The sequence below is a fragment of the Coptis chinensis genome, chromosome 4 (genome assembly GCF_015680905.1).
Source record: "Coptis chinensis isolate HL-2020 chromosome 4, ASM1568090v1, whole genome shotgun sequence".
Taxonomy (NCBI): Eukaryota; Viridiplantae; Streptophyta; class Magnoliopsida; order Ranunculales; family Ranunculaceae; genus Coptis; species Coptis chinensis.
This window is the reverse complement of record NC_141459.1, coordinates 101,142,571-101,160,657: the sequence shown is the minus strand read 5'-3', so window position 1 is coordinate 101,160,657 and position 18,087 is coordinate 101,142,571. Positions and strand designations below refer to the sequence as shown.

Sequence of the window (18,087 nt, the reverse complement as noted above, 5' to 3'; positions counted from 1 at the left end):
CTAGCCAACATTGTAGCCATCCCAAAGAAAAATGGTCAGGTACGTCTTTGCACAGACTTCACCAACGTCAACAAGCACTGCCCAAAGGACAGCTTCCCCCTACCAAGGATCGACATACTGGTAGATCAAACTTGTGGCCATGAGCTTTTGTCATTTATGGACGCATACAGTGGGTACAACCAAATACCACTCGCAGAAGAAGACCAGGAAAAGACGTCCTTCATAACCGAGCAAGATACGTTCTGCTACAACGTCCTACCATTCGGCTTGAAGAACGTAGGAGCAACATACCAAAGACTGGTCACCAAAATGTTCAAAGACTTGCTAGGAGACACTATGGAGGTCTACATAGATGACATGGTAGTCAAAAGCGAGAAAGCGAGCGATCACATTTCCCACCTACAAGAAGCCTTTGAACGACTGCGCCAAAACAAGATGAAGCTCAACCCAGCCAAGTGCGCATATTCGGAGTAGCCTCAGGGAAATTCTTAGGTTACCTCATCTCACAAAGATGCATAGAAGCAAACCCAGAACAGATCTGAGCTCTCCTTGAAATGTTAGCACCAACTACAAAGCAACAAATCCACAAGTTATCTGGCATGGTTTCAGCCCTCAACAGGTTCATCTCAAGAGCATCTGACAAATGCAGACCATTCCTGCAAATACTCAAAAAGGGCACAACATTCACTTGGACAGATGAATGCAACAAAGCATTCACCGACCTGAAAGCTTACTTGTCGACTCCACCCGTCCTGTCCAAACCAAAAGAAGGAGAAATACTGGGGCTCTACCTAGCAACTACCGACTTTGCAATCAGCTCAGTTCTTTTTTGCAAACACGATGGAGTCGAAAAGCCGGTCTACTTCACTAGCAAGATGTTGGCAGACTCAGAAAAGCACTACTCTCCAATGGAAAGAACGATGCTTTCTTTACTCTACTCAGCTCGGAAGTTCCGACCTTACTTCCAATCTCACAACATTAAGGTCATCACTGATGTACCCATCAAGCAAGTATTGAGTTCAAACAACAAAATAGTTCGCATGGCCAAATGGGCTGAAGAGCTCAGAGAGCACCATATTGAGTTCGTTCTTAGAACGTCTCGCAAAGGACAGGTCGTTGCTGATTTCCTAGCAGACTTCCCCGTCGAAGGCATCAACTGGGAACCTGAACCCATCACTTCACTCCATCAACCAGCCACTCCAGACACATGGCACCTCTACGTAGATGGAGCGTGCAACAACAACGGTAGTGGACTGGGGGCTGTGCTAACTTCACCAGAAGGCACCCAGCTACAAAAATCGATCAAGATCGATTTCGCAATGTCAAACAACGAAGCGGAATATGAAGCATTAATCACAGGACTTCGCATGGCACAACAGCTACAAATCCCAAAGCTCAAAGCTTACAGCGACTCCCAGCTAATCGTCAAACAGATCACCAAAGATTGATTTCGCAACGTCAAACAACGAAGCGGAATACGAAGCATTAATCACAAGACTCTGCATGGCACAACAGCTACAAGTCCCAAAGCTCAAAGCTTACAGCGACTCCCAGCTAATCGTCAAGCAGATCACCAAAGAATATGTCACGAATGGAGCAAACTTGGCAAAATACGCTCAGGTCGTCAATGACCTCATCAGATCATTCAAGACGTTCTCATTGGAGCACATTCCCAGGGAAGATAACATACATGCAGACAGTCTGTCCTTCCTAGCCTCCAAAACACAAGAAACATGTCTAACTACAGTCTACATTGACATCCTCGAACGACCTGCATACCAGAAAGAAAGTGTTAACAACCTTACTGACTTTCAGTCCTCATCCGAAGAAGAAATCAATCTTGGATAGGCCCATTCCTAAAGTACATTTTACAGGGTGAGCTCCCAGCAGAGGCAAAGCAGTCTCGTGCAATATAATTCCGAGCCACACGATACATAGTGATCAACGGACGATTATTCCGCAAATTCGTAGGAGGATCCCACCTCAGGTGTATAACTCTGCAGGAAGGCCAGCTCATTTTCGACGAAATCTACAAAGGTAAATGCGGCAACCATGCAGGAGCAAGATCTCTAGCACACAAAGCAATAGCCCAAGGGTATTAGTGGCCAGGCATGCATATTGAGGCAAAAAGGTACGTTCTCAAATGCCTCCAATGTCAAACATTTGGCCACAACCACCTAAGTCCAGCAAGGGAATTAATCAATATAGCAAGCCCATGGCCTTTTCACATGTGGGGGCTAGACATCATGGGACCATTCATCCCACAAAAGAAAACAGGGCTCAAATACGTCCTAGCAGCCACATATTACTTCACCAAATAGGTTGAAGCAATCCCACTAGTCCAAGTCAAGGAGGTCAACGTCATCAACTTCATATGGACCAACATCATCACAAGGTTTGGTCTACCCCACACCATTGTCATGGACAACGGAACCCAATTTGCTGGCACACAAGTCAAGGCTTTCCTACAAAAATAGCGCATCACTCAAGCATTTTCTACACCTAGATATGCACAAAACACTGGCCAAGCAGAGGCCACAAACAAGGCAATCAAAGAAAACCTCCAAAAGAAGCTGGAGAGCAAGAAAAGCCAATGGCCAGAGAAGCTCGAGAATATTCTATGGGCATACAGAACAACAGCCAGAGCCAGCACCAATGAGTCTCCATTCACACTTTGCTTCGGAACAGAAACAGTAATACCATCAGAACTCACACTCACACTCACACGTTCTGACATCGTCGAGTTAGGAGACAATGACAACATCTTGGCAAAAGAAGTTGATCTCCTAGAAGAACAACGAGAAACAGCTGCAATATCCCTAGCTCGGTACCACCAAGCAATCTAACGATCTTACAACAAGAAGGTCATCCCAAGATCTTTTCAAGCTGGGGACCTAGTCCTCAAAAGACACTTGCTCGACCCAAACTTCGTCCCAACATGGGAAGGCCCCTACATTGTTGACAAAGTCATTGGAAATGGCGCATACTGGCTCAAAACTCAGCTCGGTGATATGCTTCTCCGACCTTGGAATACAGCTCTCCTAAAGCAATTTTATCAATAAGATTTATGTCTCTCCCAATGACGTAAAGTCGATTTGAATAAAATTTCATTCATTTTTCAAATACTGATGTCATTTTTTGCATTACATGAGTACAATGCATCTTACCCTGTGCAACCCGACCTAGGACATCACCATGTCAGGTCGTACATTAAAGGCGGAGTCTACAACGACTCAACTACAACCACGCAGTGGTTAAATATCAATAAATTTAAACTAGGTCCCCCAAAAGGACCCTAAATCAACTTAACATTAACACAAGGGTTAAGTATAATTCAACTGTAATTGCCACTCAAAGGCCAATTATCAGACAAATACAATCAAGGGGACCCCCAAAAGGACCCCAAGTCAACTTACGACCTCAAAATGGTTTAAGTTAGGCTCAACTATAATGGCCATTCAAAGGCTAATTGTAAGAGCGTCCCCCAAAAGGAACGACTCGCACATACCTAAACATGGCCAAGCCTAAGTGTCAACTATGCAAATATATCAGGATGTACACAAACGCTCTACGACCTATTACAATCAGACGACCTAGCAAAGTCAAGCAGTTCATTAATACACCTACTATATAACACAGGTCGTCGAACAACAAATCAAAAGCAATCACATGCATGCTTCAAGCCAAATCCAACAAGTAAGTAATTTAAATATTTTTACTTAAATACAATTCCGGTTAGATACATGAGGCCCCCAGGTTATCCCAGGAAAACGACCTCAGCATCCCCATCACAAAAATATATAGAATATCAGTATCAACATCAACTCAGACAAAAAGAAAATATTGTTCACCACATCATAAACAAATCAACCAACACAAGAAGATCAACTAACAAACGGAAGATTCTCCACATTCAAAGGCTCCAGTGTCCCACCCTCTTCACCTACCAGGTCACCAGCCGGATCAACAACAACTTCAGAGACAGACACAACAGGAGGAACAACTGAAGGAACAGCTGGAGCAGCACCTAGGTCGGTGGGCAAGTCAGATCGTCTATTAGCATCTACACCAGTATCTTCAACAGACACTGTTGCAGCCCCACGTTCAACTTCCATCTTCAGGAGCTCATACCTACGATCTAGATCTAGATAATCATCTACTAGAACAATCAAGAGAGGGTTGCAACAGAGCTACTTTCCCTCCCAGCTCTTGCACCTGAGTCCTCAGCCCAGCGATCTCAGCCCTCTCCACCCGTTGTTCGGCCACCAGCTTGCCATAAGCCTCCTTGTTAGCTTCCAAATCCTTCTTGTACAGATCAGAGATACATGCCATATCCCTCAACTTCCTGTACATAGCCAGAACCTGCCAAACAACAAATCAAGATGAGATTGGATCAATATAGACAAAGCCCAAAGAAAAGAAGCACAGAACGGAAAAACACTTACAAAGCACAGCGACCAATCCATCTCCCTCAGGTTCACCTCCATGCTCTTACCATCCAGCTTGCGCCTATCCCCATCAAGCACAATACTCTTTAGCAACCCCCCAGCCACCAACGTAGACTTAAAGCTATAGTCACCTTTATCCACAAACTTCCTCAGCCCAGTAACAGGGTCTTCATACATAACTAGCCTATCCAGAATGCCACTTCCACTCTTGATGTAAGGGGCCACACTCCCCAACCCTTTGCACTGCTGAGCAGCAGGCTCACCATCAGCCACCTTTTCTTTACCTCGGGCCTCAGCTACCCCAGCGTCAACAGCCAAATCAGCCAAGTCTATCTTCTTCAGAGATACTCGACCTGAAGAAGTACGACCTTCACCAGCCACAGGTCCTTCCACAGCCTCAGATCGGGACCTCTTAATCCCCTCCGTCTCAACCACTTCGGAGCGCCTCTTCAGATTAGGCCTCGGGAACGAAGTGGGAGCATCACCTTCCCCACCAGCAGCAACACCACCAGCACTTGCATCTCCAGAGGAGAAACAGTTGGATGTAGAACGATCTATATCACCAAAGGACAAGCAGATGGACGCAGAACGTCCTCTACCCCCAAGCTCAGAACGTTGGAATGTCAAACGATTCACATCACCCAGCTCAGAACGTCTGGATACAGAACGGCTTTCAATAGCTCCTCCAGCCATCCTAGCTCCCCAAGAATGGCTATCCCCAGCACCTAGGGGTGTCCACGGTTCGATTCGATCCGATTTAAGATAAAAACTTAGCCCGAACCAAACTAATCGGTTCACAAAAATAGCAACCGAAACCGAATAGTCAAGTGTTTAAAACAGATTATAAACCAAACTGAAATTTCAATTCGGTTCGGTTACAAGTTTCGGTTCGTGGACTTTGCCAATAAACATTAAATACCACCGTCAGCCCCTTTACAGAGCCCACAAGTTCATCTTCCGAGGCCCATATCCCATCAGCTAGTATATTTATATCTTCATTGTGGTGGTACTTTTGGTTATTTAAGCAATAGGGACTAAAACAAATTGTTATTCCAACAATCCAACTTACCAAGTTACCATCATTACCTTCTCTTCTTCACCAAATTGGAACTCCACCAATTTCTAGCCCAACCCCCATTTCCAACATAGCAGCTTCTACTACTTAATTATTTCTCCCATAAAACCTCATTTCATCAAGCATATAATCCATTTTTAACACTTTGGTCCATAAAATTAAATCTCATTTCATCATGTTAATGAGTGTATGTATTGCTATATTTAATTGAATTTCATGAACATGAGATAACTTAAATATTAATTGATTTACCCATGCTCTAATCTATGTTTCAATTGAACTAATAAATGTTGAGAATTCAGTTTGCATTTCTAACAAAGTTTTAATGTTTGATGAGTGGAAACATGGTTTTGTGAAATGGGTTGTGGGGTTGTTGTTAGAATTTGAAAAGCTTGCTATATATGCTTTTATAACTTCTTCATTTTAAGCTTCTTTAAAGAATCCATAGACTTTTGAACTAGAGAGAGTAGGGATGGAGGAGTGTGCAAGGTGAAAGAGAGGGTTTGTGCGTGAGCGATGAGAGATGAGAGATGAGAGATGAAAGTTTCTAGAAGATTGAACTCTTACATGTTTTAGTGTTTTACTATAGTCCCACATCAATTACACATGCTGAACAAAGGATATAAGGCCCATATATCTTTAGTTGTGACGTAGGAACATAAGTTCGGTTTACAATTTGCTGACTATTCTTAGTTGGTCAAACATTTGTGGTGAGTCAATAATGTGAAATTATTTAATCTTATATATAATGGGAAAACTAGCCGCAATTTATTAGTTTCCGTATTTTATGTTTTAGACCAAACGCCATTTATTAGTTCCCGTATTTTATTTTTTTAGACCAAACGCCATTTATTAGTTCCCGTATTTTATTTTTTTAGACCAAACGCCATTTATTAGTTTCCGTATTTTATGTTTTAGACCAAACGCCATTTATTAGTTCCCGTATTTTATTTTTTTAGACCAAACGCCATTTATTAGTTCCCGTATTTTATTTTTTAGACCAAACTTTTTAATCTAAAGGTAACCAAAAGTTTCACCCGCGAAATTCTCGGAAGGCTTTAAGTGCAAGGATATTTCCGATTTTCCAATTAGTTCCCGTTCCCCGGTTTGCAATCACTCTCTTTTTGCCGAATAATAAACCGAAACAGACGCACCGTTTCGAGTACTTTACCAGTTTATCTACAGGTATAAAAATTAACATCAAGAAAAAAAAAACTTCTTTCTCCAGCAAAATAACGAAACTCCATCACTTATCTTTCTCAAATTCATTAATTCCTTCTTTTGTTCTCACCATTTAGACCTCGTTTCCAGATTAAAAAATGATGCGTACAATGTTCCATGGCGATCTTCAGAAACAGGTTTGATTGCATTTTCTTCCTCATTTTTCTTCCACATAACTTTTAATTGTTTGAAAAAATGCCTGAATAACTCTTATTCTTCTTCCTCATTTTTCTTCACTTGAATTTTGCTACTATTGGATTGTTTAATATTAATCAATTAGAGCTTCCCAAAATCTGTTTGAGGCTTTCGTATTTTTGTCAAAACACGTTATTTGTTAGAACTTAGAAGCACTACTAACAATAGTGTCGTTCAAAATGGGATTCGGACGATCGATCATAAATTTGCGAGTAATGATGTGATCCTCTTACTCTTTTTGCCTCCCGCCGCCGTCTTTGCTAATTCGTGGTAAGTAGTGTCTCTGTCTTCTTTTTTCTTCTCTTAATTGTTACATAGTTTGTAGTTTAATAAAAGTCCACATAGTATTTTTCTTTTGCCATTTCCCTTTCATGCATTTGCATAGCATCGAGGCACGTTCATGTGCATTAGTTTGATGGAATTGATTTCTACTCTCAAACAATCAAGGTTCTTTCACTTCGTGTCTTTCATTTTCTAAATCAAAATGGAACAACCACCAAAAAGGTTTGTTTTCTCTCACCCATATATACTTCTTCTTTAGCCCACAATTTATTTCCCAATTTCATTTTTTGCATTTATCTTTTGTTTAGATCAGATTTGTATTTAGAGTGATTTTATTGTACTTTCAGATTACAATAGCAGTATCAACAGTTAATCCAATGGTGTGTGTTTCGCAACTACCATTTTTCAGGTGTGTTCATTTCAATTTTCGTCCTTGGTGATTATCCCCAGAGTTTAATGCATTATTTGTTACTAAGACGTACTATGTGTGAACTAGATTGGATGTGCATTCTTTGTTTCTTTATACTAATGGATTGCCATACTATTGTTGCTTATGTTCTTCATTTTATAGTTGGTATTGTTAATTCTGTTACATGTTGCTCTGTTGTTTCCATTACATGCTTCACTCTATACTGTCACTCGATTCTTTCCAATGCATTTTGATAGTGTAATACTAATAGCACTATGTTCCTAATTTTCTGTTACGTGGAATTAAAAGTGTGTCTTGCACTTTTATTGTTTTCCCATTTGTTTAGTTTTTTGTTATCAAGTAGAGTTTAGAAAAAAAGTTGAATTGATTGAGGATAAAAAAATTTAAAATCTCTTTTCATTAGTATTTCTTAATTCATATTACTCTTGGATTTCTTTCTAAACATTTTATTAATTCATTTTAGTATTGTTAGAGTTAATTTCAAACACAGGGTGGGTGAAGGAATGCTTCATTACAGTTTCGCTCAAAATGGGATTATGGACCAATTTAAGGTACGCTTAGGTATTCAAATATCTAGATACATCATGGAAACACCACGGTTTTGTCCGAATATACAACTCTGATCTATTACTTAGTAAGAGAGTGCACTGTTTGGGTTGTTGCCATTGACTTGACTTCACTTGGTACTTTCATATTAATTTTCTGACTTCCAATTATATATTGTTTTATTCTACTGGTGGCTTTGCGTATCCAAAAAAAAAATTGTTTATGTATTTTTGCTTATAGATGTCTTTGGATTTCTAATTGATTGTGTGTGAACCAGTTTCTCCTAGGCACCAAAAGAGAGTGATCTTTCTGTACTTTGCATTTGTGCTTTCGGTAAACATATCTTTTTCCATGAGTATTGAACAAACTTAACAATGTGTAATTAAATATGGAGTTTATAATATTACTACGAAGTGCCTCTTTTATTTGTCGCTTAAAGCCACTACTACTTTTCCATTGATATGGATTTTTTTCTCCATTTGCTTAGATGCTAAAGCAATAAAAAAACATTTGAATAACTTACCTTATTGAATAACAGGTTATATTTGTTTTACTTATTATTTTTTCCATTTTTAGTCTTTCCTGCTATAATCATTGTCTTAGGTATACATTTTGAGGATGGTACTATGAATATTGTATTATATTATTAACCATACTATCCACTTTAGATTCATCTCTCTTCCAATCTATTTTCATGAACCGTGGAAAGTGTAAATAATGTTTTCATTAATCTTGGTTCATTATGTTTCATTATATTTCCTTTGTTATGATGGAAATTGAGTAGATCTTGAACGTAATGTGTTATTAATTGCTAATGAACTTAGTTGTGAATGAACCTTCACCCGTTTTCTTTTGTTGAAGACATCCTCTGCTAGTAACTGATTCATGAGTTGAACAAATCCTTACAACTCAATCAATTATGGGAAGAATTAAGTTGAAGAGAAGATACTTCTGAACCTACAATAAGAAGAAGTGGATTGATCGCTGCTTCAACGTTTTTATACCTATTTCAAAACCAACGAGTAAACTATTAAGGTTATTGAATATTCATTCTCATCACGTATTCTATTCTTTTCCTGTCATATAGTTTGTTTGCCAACTGATTATACTTATCGTGTTGACTGCAATATGAACTTTTTAATTTTCTAACAACTGTGTCTATATGGCACTACCACCTATTGGAAACAATAGAATGCTAAGTAAATACCTTTTTGAGTTTCACACGCACCATTTTAGTAGATTCTCCACTTGGGTCTCTTTGAGCACCCAAGGATATACTTGAAATTTGGATTGGATAAAATGTGTCGTTAGTAGGTGGCCTTTTGTATGTAATTCACATATTAGTTGATTAGTAGAATTGTTGTGCACGAGAAAGTTAGTGGCAATGATTTCCACATAAAAGATTACATAATACGATTTTATGTTTCATGATCATTATGCCAATGGTTTAGAGTAACTTTCACCATTACACACTAGAGTGATAGCAGTCATTGTAAAGTTGCACTAGGCATGACACAGTTCAAGATTTCATAGTAATTACATCTTTAGTTTCTTCTTTTTATTGGGAATGATTTCATAGTGCTTTATAAAATTTTTGTCTCTGGATTATTTGTTTATTATATTATTAATTTTCACTTGGGTGTCTGCTACCAATCTTTTGTGGCTCTTTGTGCATCTTACGTGTTGGCTCACAATGTAATAAGGCATCTCATTCATTTTAAAGAACTATTCTTGCACTTTGGATGCATTGCTTTTGACATTATCTCATTTTACCATTGTTAAATGCAACATAGCCAAAAACTTCTCCCCTTCTTTGACTTTTAGTACGTAGCATATTTAACTTATTCTTCATTTATGCCCATTCACTTTTACATTTATATATTGTCCACACTAAATTGTTCTCTAACTTATTGTATATAGTATTCTGTCATGCTTCGTTTCCTTACATAAGGTTGTAATTTATTTTTATCCAAAAATGGCAGCCAATGAAAACATGGTTTATTTGTTCATCTTCTTATATATAGAACTGAAAATATATAAAAGTTTTCCCATTATATAGGCACATTATAGGCTCACATTAGAGGCTCAAATTGTTTAGTGACAATAATAATTGTTTTGTTGACTGAACCCGGCTTACTATATGATTTCCTCAGCACTAAAATTTGTTGTGTTTGCGCACTCTCTTGCAAGAACTCATTATATACTACTGTCGCACATTCATTTTGTTTACACTTAATTTTAAGAAACTTAGTTATCAGTTTTTGTTTGCAACATAATGTGAATTGGCTGTTTCCCAAAAACAGGATTAATAGTAGACATGCATGCTTAGCTTTTTGTTCGTTTTTTTCCATTTTAAGTGCGCAGGGGAGGGGGCATCCATGGATGTGTCATGTGGAAAACAGGACCAAGATTTTGGAGCCAATGGTGTCATGTGTCATTTACTATTTTACATTATCAGCATCCTTGAGGAAATTATCCCCTTGCTCATAGATCAAACACAAACGCACTTGACAAAATTTCTACATCAGGCTAGAAACACAAGCAATCGAGTTTTAGATGTGCCTGGCAATCATATAATTGTAGGTTACAAGTTCTCACAAGCATTTTAGCTTGGTTTTTAATGCATTGTTACATTTTTACATTAATTGATTGATTGTGCAATTTTTAGATAATCACAATCTCAAAACGCGTGCAAGAACACCGCTTTGATCCACAAGGCCAACAAGGATACGCACTGGGTTTCATAGATGTGCTAGGTGTTTTGTTACATGCAGTTTATGGTGGGAACAAGTACTTTAGGATTGTTTTCGTCCCCAATTTTCCTTTCAAGATTAGAAGGTACAGTCTTCTATGCCTTTATAAAAAACAAATAACTGACATATAGTATTTGTTTTGGTTCCCAACCTTTAATTGATTATATAATATAGTTTCTTTTTAACTATTATCATCATCTAGGGATATTTTTATCCAATGCATTTCTTATTGACCCACATAAATGATATGTAATGAAGAAATTATTGCTCCAACGACAGTGATACTTTTATAAGTCAGCGGTCAGTTGAACGCTGATAATGTTTCCTAATCAAAATATGGAGATTCCTAATTCTTGCTTCCTAAGTTTTTTTTTTTGCCCTTTTCATTATTTATCATGTACTAATTTATGAAATGATTATGTCATTTCCTACGCATTCGATGATGAGGGTTTACAATGATTGTGTAACATCTATGATGTTTATGGTTTTGTTTCCATTTGCTTCCTAATGAATGAATAGGGGTATTTGATATATTTTTTTCTCACAATGAGTTATGTATAGTGAATATAAGTGAAGTATTAACGTGTGATTATAGAGATCGGAACAAAAGTATCTCAGTAGAATCAATGCTTGAAAGGATTCTAAATTTGAGTTTACCAAGGATTGTGTTATGCGTAAAGCGAATCAGATTAATACAATATATTTTAGCCTTTATAGAATGTGTTAATTGATTGTCAACTTCTTCATATGCATTTAACTGTCGTATAATGTTGAGTTTAATTTACTGTAACTTTAATATGGTGTATTCTACAGTTTCATCATAAATTTGTTTGTTTATTATGTAGTTTTGTTACTGGCACATAATGGGCTACATTTTTCAGGCTTTGCATTCATCTCAATCTGACAATGCATGTTGCTCAATTACATATAATAGAGGATTGGGAAGAAGCCGAGTGTTACAGCTTACAGCCAAGAGCATCAAGGTCAATATTGAATACGTTCAATTCCTCTCATTGTTGTACTTCTTTTGGATCTTCCATTTGTTATTGCTTAGTTATTTGTTTACTTATGTTCTAGCGATCCTCCATTAAATGGAAACAGGATGTGGAGTATAGAGGGAAACCTCATTTCATCATCCTTGAACTAGGGATGGCAACTAATATTTAAAGGACTGCCAAGATTAATATAATGCACATCCTCTGGACTGTTGCACTGCTGCAGGAAAAAAAATTGAGATTGTCTAAGAAACAGGAGTGCCCCTGTCATGATGCCTTGATTAAGATATGATTATTCATTATAGCATGGGTTAAATTGTATCAAGTAATAGACTATGCAGCTATATTACGCTGGAAGATTTATGTGCCTCCACCTGGGGTGTTTGCTTTATGTGGACCTTTTGCTAATCTGTTGTTTCTTAACTGATTTAGAGTTGAATTAATGACATATATATAGACATATTTTTGCTGTGAAATACATTGATGAGAGTCTAAGGCATGATTCCCTGACTATCCCCATTCATAGAAAACATTAGGGTTAGTTTCCCCCCCCCCCCCCAAAAAAAACAACTCAAACTTTTTAAGTAGAATTTGGATACTCGCACAGTTACAAGTTCCAATGGCTGTTTTTTTTTTATTTGTATTAACAAGTGCTGATTAGTTTTTTTTTTAAAGTCCGATGCACGCTTACCTTTTATTTTTACTATAAAGCGATTTCCCAACGACCTAATCACAAGGCCAACCCATTCCTGATTGCAACTATTGAAGGGAGGGTATCCACAACTAACTTAAAACATTTTTAACTCTGCCAATGCAAGTTACATTCTTGCGTTATTGGTCCCAATCCCAGATATAGGAGGAGGGTCAACTGCATGTCAGACACTTCCACTTTTCTTAGAATTTGGACACAATCCAGTTACCAGTAAATATCTACTATATAAGATGGACACCCATTCTTATTCAAACTGAAGTACCTCATAGTATCTTTGCTCCGTGTCTTTGGTGTGGAGTCTAAAAGATCGATACATACTCAAACTCTATACAAGACTATATTGTTGGTCATTTTTTGTTGTATAACTACTAGAACTTCATTCCGACATACATATAACAAAGCCTTCTCGACGCGTTGACTCATTTGAATTTAGTATAAATGTTGCCTTCAATGTAGCAAAGGTATAATAGCGAGGTAAAACCCGTTTTTCGCAGAGGGTCGCAAGCTGCCATCCTTGAGTCATTCATCCATGGCTGCATAATATCTGCTACAAAATCAACGTAGCAAAGGTATAATAGCGAGGTAGAACCCGATTTTCAACGAGAGTCGCAAGCTGCCATCCTTTGAGTCATTTATCCATGGCTGCAAAATTCTTCTAAGACTTGGAACTCATTCTTTAAGTATCTTCTCATTTGTTTTGCCTATTGCACTCGCTTTTGGACATATGAATATCTCCCAATCTTTTTTTTGTTGAGATCAACACGTAAAGTTTTAGTTTTGGAGACATCTTAGTTTACTCATTGTTGGATGTTTCCATTTTCTTTTTTGTATTTCTTTTTAATTGATTTTCTTACTTATTTATGACATTAGCAGCCCTTTTACTTCTTAGGTCGTGTTTAATTAGTTATCTTTTAATTTATAGTCCTACATTATTTTTCATATTCTATTATTGTAGATAAACTTTATCGGGATTTATTATCTCATTGTTTTGGTTAGCACAAATGTGGCAGAGCGAGCTGAATAGGGAAGAAATGGAGAGGATCGAGGCAAGACTCGGGGAACTAGAGCTTCTAGACGGGCAAAGGGAAAAGACCTTAAGGTTGTGCGATAGGCAAAGATGAAAAAAGAAAAATAGGGCGAAAACTTCAAGAATGCCTCTCGAGAAAAAACCGGTTAACACAAGTTTGGAGGTGGGTGAAGAAGGATATGATCCATTCTCCGAAGATGAACAAAGTCATGAAATTATTTTATATCCAACCATCCTTTGAAGATTCCAAAATGAGCATGTTGCTGCGGCGTTAGAGTCGCAGAGTCAATGCGACAAAGATGTTGATTCTAGGAATGCTTGGAGGTATTTAATAATGATGAAAGGTTTTTGAATATTGTTACGTGCTCTAAATTATAGATGATAATCTTTGGAAAGCACTTAATGCTACAACATGAAACAATAAGTGCATTGCAAACTGGAGCAAAAGCAATTGGGAAGCTGCTGAAAAATATGTTAGTGAATATTTACTTTATGTAAGCTGTACTTCCATATTAGGTTTCCTTATCTCAATAAAGATAAATCATTATAAATATAAAGAAAATAAGAGCTTAAAATATTTTGATTGGAATTAAACCCGAAATCAAAAATTCTCCCCTACCTTTTCGTTGTGAAGATTACAAAATTAGTTAAATGGGTTTACATGTGTTTGGAACTCCCAAGTCATCTTACATTTGTCATAGCAGAGAAGCTTTTCTACAATGTTAAGGACCTTATCCAGTTTGGTCTTTGTTTGTATGTCTTGGCAATCCGTTATTTATTGAAATTGAAAGGATAGGCACCGTTTACCTCGCCAACTTCCTTTGTTTCGCCGCGACTGAATTCAATAGTGATGATCGGACACGAAGTTGCTACTGATCGACCGAGGATAGAGTTTCCAAATTCGGTTCGAAGTTCCTCATGGTAATCGCTTCGCCAAAGTTCCAGTCATGGGTGGCTGGTGATAGTGCGCAACAACTTAGATGTTTTTCTATTTAATCCAGATTCTTTTAGCAGATTAATGGATTATTCTGTTGGTACTTTTTTTTTCTAAGTGAGCTAACTACTAACAAAAAAGTGTTAACGTATTCATATGCAAAGAAATACATACAACACTAATCAAATCTCGAGGTAAACAAGGGGTAATTGCATCGTGTATTATGCAATACCAACGTGGGAATAAGCTAATTAAAGCTACTATAATACGCAAAATAAAAGGTCACCATAAGGATCTGACGTCAACTTCAGCAGATGTTTAGTATTGTTCTGATTCGCTTTTCGGTTTAGAAAGGATATGATGTCAACATCTATTAATCACTGCAAGGATCCGAATCCGGGCTGAAAACAAAAGAGCAAAGACATTTGTATTTTGCTAATAAGCTATATTGAAGTGCATTTGTATAACACTAATTTTTTCCCAATACACCAATCTGTATTATGGATGTTTCTATAATTAAAGTTGTTGCCGCTTGAAAAATTGTTTCTATAATCATCTACACATAGCATAGTGAGTGTGCACAATTGATAACGCTTTTAATGCCTCACGAACTTCTTCACTATGCACTCGTGACTTGCTGCTAACTACTCACTACATTTAATTTGACTCTCAAAGAACCAACATTTCATTGCATTATGTTAATCAAGTGGAAGCCCGACACTTGCCAACTAACCGCATGTGGAGTTGGGTGATAATAGCATTTTCAGAATGGGGACCAATAACCAATGCAAAAATTGATCAAAGGATTCAAGCGCCTAACGACATGGTTAAACAGATGTAATTCAGCAATGCGACTAGCATCCATAATTTCTTCCTTTTGTCGCCTCCATACAGATGATTTGAAAAAATCATCACTCCATCATTTGAATCATTCGATCTCCATACACATGAAATAAGATCTACATTATATTGAAAGTTTTTAAATGGTAATCTTGCTACATAGACATCTTACAGAAAGTTTTTACTTACACATTCAATTCACTCCACATATTATATCCGACTTAATAGATCTATATATAGAACAAATATTAACAATGTCCAATGTCTTTTTTCTAATTGTTTCTCATTGTAATCGTTTCTAAATAAATAAATAGAAAATGACTTTTGTTAGCTAGCTACAATTTCTTTCTCTGTCCAAGCTACCTACTTATTTAAACCAACCAAAATATTTAGAACGGCAAAAAAAAGAGCTGATGGATTCGCTAGATCATTTTGAAGACAATGATGAAAAAAATATTATTTTTCTTGCATTTTTTTTAGCTATTTTATTCTCTAATGTAGAATAACAATTATTTTGCACACTGTGATATAATATTCTTATATCTTACAGGTAATACACTGATATGAATCCAACGATGTTCTTCAATCACATATAGATGCTCGACAAGATAATTACACAACCAGCAGCACAAAGGTTAACTTCATCAACATAATACCTATTGTTTTGGTAAATTAGTTTGTGGTATATGCACTAATAATTATATATTGACTAAGTTACAGGAGATTAAATACTTTTTCGAATATATTTATTCGCAACATGGCAGCTCAGCAAAAATCAAAGTAGACAAAGAACACAGGTACACAACTAGCATATTGAAGTGTTTTTTCTTATTGAAGTTTTCTGTCACACTTTGACCTGTATTAATCTAAACCATAATACATAATATATCCATTCAAAAAAATGTAATATGTTACTAATTTACATGCGTTCATTCTTTTGATTTTTTCCGCCCTAAATTTTCTTTCCTAGCACGTGCAAGGCACGTGCCCGTTTACTAGTATATATAATCAAAATAAATTCGGTTCGGTTCGGTTCGGGTTAAATCGGTTAACCGATGCTTAAAACCGGAAACCGCACCGAAGGGGTCGGTTCTTATTTGTCAGAACCGAAAACCGAACTGGGTGAGCTATAAACCGAAAAAATTGACTAGCTCGGTCCAGTCCGGTTTGATTTTTCGGTTTTCGGTTATTTGTGGACAGCCCTACCAGCACCTTTAGCCCGTTTCGCTCTAGAAACAGGTGCTTTCTTCTGGCTCTCTCTCTCCATGACAGAATCCGAGCTAGAATCAGTAAGATCAATCACAACCTTGCGAGCCCTAGCCTTTTGCTCCAACTTCTTACGGTTGATCTTTGCCCCTCCACGCCTCTTAAAATAATGCGCAATCTCCCCAAACAAACTTTGTTTCTCCTCCAAGCTCAAACAAGCAAACATTTCAATAACACCGGCCTTAGTACGATAACGAATAGAGATCTCTGCAAAAACAAAACAAACACATCAGAATGTCCAAATTATCATATACCATACACATATTACGACCTAAAACCAACGACTTACTAGCCAACTGTACAACACGATTTTGAATCTCCAAACCAGGAGGACAATAACTACCCACAACCAACAATGGCCTACGCCCCCAATCCTCCTTACTCACCCCCACAATAACAGGAGACTTCTCCTTAAAAACATGAAAACTGAAGTTCAAAACACCCGACCTCCTCACAACAAAATGCTCCAACACATCTGATAAGCAGATGTTAAGCCCCTGTCATTTAACAAATCAAACATATAGAAGAGCCTCCAACTATTCCCTATGAACTGACAAGGGGCTTTTCCCAAAAAATTCAACACTTCCACAGTAAGACGGGAAAGAGGCAATCTCATCCCAGCCTTTAACTGTCCATAAGAAACAACTACTCCTCCACCCCAAGGAACGTAGTCATTACCATACAAATTCTTCTCCCCACCCAAGTCGTATACGGCCAAGTCGGCCCCCACCCAACCAAACTCCTCCCTCAAAGTAGCATAGCAATCATCCGACTTAGGCCTCCTCACATCAGCAACCATCGTCCCCAACGATGAAGACGATGAAGCCTCTTCACCACTATAAACCCTCTCCTCAATTTCTTCGTCACTTACTGTTCTCTCTCTCCATTCATCAACTTCAACCTCACCACTCAAACTACCACTAGTCATAGACATTGCAAAATCAAAGAAAGATAAAAAGATCAAATTTTTAGGGTGACAAAATACGAACCTAATAGCAAAGGAAGAGAAAGTTTCGTTCTTTCTTTTCTTTCTTTCGTTTACTCTGGTTTTTCTTTTTTCCTTTGATTGAAAAAGTGAACAGACAAAACGCTTTACAAGTCGAAACCCCTCAACTGCCCAAAACCTCGAGACTTTCAAAATCGTTTCGTGTTCCCAAAATCTAAATCATTACTCGCCCACAAACCGCCGTATTTTTAGGGCCACGAATCCAGCCCAACAGTTCCAGCACAATCCCCAAAACCTAAATTCAAAACAAACAGCTGTCAGACACGTGCTTCCAAACTTTACTTTTTAACCGTTCTTCTTTCACGCAACAGTTGTCTAAAGAACGAATAAAAAATAAAGGAGGATGTGTAAGTACCC

General features: G+C 37.7%; 1 long non-coding RNA gene across 3 annotated transcripts; it reads left to right on the top strand.

The window, feature by feature from the left end:
* Positions 1 to 8,033: 8,033 nt before the first annotated feature.
* LOC147506301 (uncharacterized) lies at positions 8,034 to 12,410 on the top strand. 3 transcript variants are annotated; one of them, XR_015220787.1, is made up of 5 exons: positions 8,034 to 8,202; positions 9,059 to 9,232; positions 10,562 to 10,776; positions 10,866 to 11,035; positions 11,832 to 12,410. It is a non-coding gene; the product is annotated as an uncharacterized LOC147506301 (long non-coding RNA). The 3 variants fall into 3 exon arrangements; XR_015220786.1 differs by having other exon boundaries at positions 10,555 to 10,776; XR_015220785.1 differs by lacking the exon at positions 10,562 to 10,776.
* Positions 12,411 to 18,087: the final 5,677 nt, after the last annotated feature.